We start from the raw sequence: 575 nt of genomic DNA on the forward strand, positions 1-575 counted from the left end.
CCCTCCCCCTCCCATCCCCTCTCCCTTATACTATATCTCCTCTGAAAGATGACTCAGAACTTCCAGTGCTGGAAAAGGCCTCCTTGCTCAGACAGACAGCTCTGCATGGGGTAGATGAAGAATCTGGAGTTCAGAGAGATTTCCAGTTAGTTAGAGTCACCCAGAACGCTCGTGCCCCAGAACCCAGGCCAGCTGGGGCCCCTGCCCTCACAACTTCCTGCCTCTGGCTACATTTATACACATATCACCTGTTCTGCCAGCTATGATGGGATATTTGAATGGTGTCATAGAAAAGCTTCAAGCCCGTCTGTTCCCGGGTAACTCTGAAGACCTAAGCCTGTGTAAAAAGTATTTTAGACATGAAAGGTGTAGGGGGCTGAGTGGAAACATGGCCTCTCTCTTGTCTTGCACAGAGCTTGGCTTCAGGCACCTTATTTCTAGTCTCCATGGTCCCTTTCCTCAGAACTCTCCAGGGATCATCCCAGCTTTCCAGGTCAGACAGCAGGTACCAGGCTACCTCAGAGAACCCAGGACCCAAACTGGATGTGAGAAGAGCAAGAACAAGAAAGACAAAC

This window comes from Mus pahari, chromosome 10 (genome assembly GCF_900095145.1).
Source record: "Mus pahari chromosome 10, PAHARI_EIJ_v1.1, whole genome shotgun sequence".
Taxonomy (NCBI): domain Eukaryota; kingdom Metazoa; phylum Chordata; class Mammalia; order Rodentia; family Muridae; genus Mus; species Mus pahari.